Genomic DNA, 1,232 nt, shown 5'->3' with positions numbered 1-1,232 from the left:
GAGCAGGCTGTTCCGTTGATTGAACCAACTGGAACCCTTGTCATCGTAACTGACGGAGTGACACTATATATACATATATATATATATATATAGTGTCACTCCGTCAGTTACGATGACAAGGGTTCCAGTTGGTTCAATCAACGGAACAGCCTGCTCATGAAATTAATGTAGCCAGATATATATATATATATGTATGTATGTGTGTATGTATGAATGTATGTATTTATGCATGTATGTGTGTGTGTGTGTGTATATATATATATATATATATTTTTTTTTTACATATATACACTAAATCTGATGTGTTAGACATTGATTTACACTGACCAAACTTCAAAATATGTGGAACTGAGTCTAACTGTAAATACATTTCTATGTGTGAGTGTTTGTGTTTGTCAGTGTGCTTCTGTATCTTTGCATAGGTAATTTATGCATGCATGTGTGTTGTGTGTGTGTGTGTGTGTGTGTGTGTGTGTATGAATGTAATTCTCCAACTTGCTTGTGATACTAAATGATGTCACTTTACACAAGTGTAATTTGCTAATGTTACCTTTATAATCATAAAATACAGGCAGAAGTAATAGCATAACTAAATGCAAATATAAACAGTAGTCCAAAGAAAGATGAGATGATTTGTATCAGAAAAATGCATTTTGCAAATTTTATATGAGTTCAGTACTCTTCTCCTTTCGTCACATACAAATATATCCAGATTTGCCAATGTGGCATCTAAACAGAGTTTGATACATCACAATGATTTTGTTTATGTTAATACACAGATGAAAAGCTATCTCATGCAGAAGAGAAATAGTATCCAGCACATCAACAGATTGCAATTATTTGTAAAATTTCATGGATGAGGGATTATGCTTAGAAGCAGCTAAAGCATAGCTGCTGACCAGAAGTTATGTGATGATGCTATCATCACAGTGAATACTACTAAAAGCAACAGTTAGCTCCACTGGGACAAATGTAGCAAAGTTTTTAATCCATAAAATAGTTTTGGCAGAACAAAATTACTAATTACAGTGGCTGTAGATACTTTGCTATCACATAGTACCATATCATCATCCTTCTGGCCATGCAAGCCAGCGTTAGAAATTTCCAGAATGCATTCTACCTTACTGTAATTTAGAAAATGTGTTTTATCCAAGAAATACTGATGGCAATTGCAATGTTGCTCAATGCATTTCTTTCTCCATCGTTATTATGACAGACAATAATGCTCTCTT

The sequence above is a fragment of the Octopus bimaculoides genome, chromosome 4 (genome assembly GCF_001194135.2).
Source record: "Octopus bimaculoides isolate UCB-OBI-ISO-001 chromosome 4, ASM119413v2, whole genome shotgun sequence".
NCBI lineage: Eukaryota > Metazoa > Mollusca > Cephalopoda > Octopoda > Octopodidae > Octopus > Octopus bimaculoides.
Note: the sequence above shows the minus strand (reverse complement) of the source record.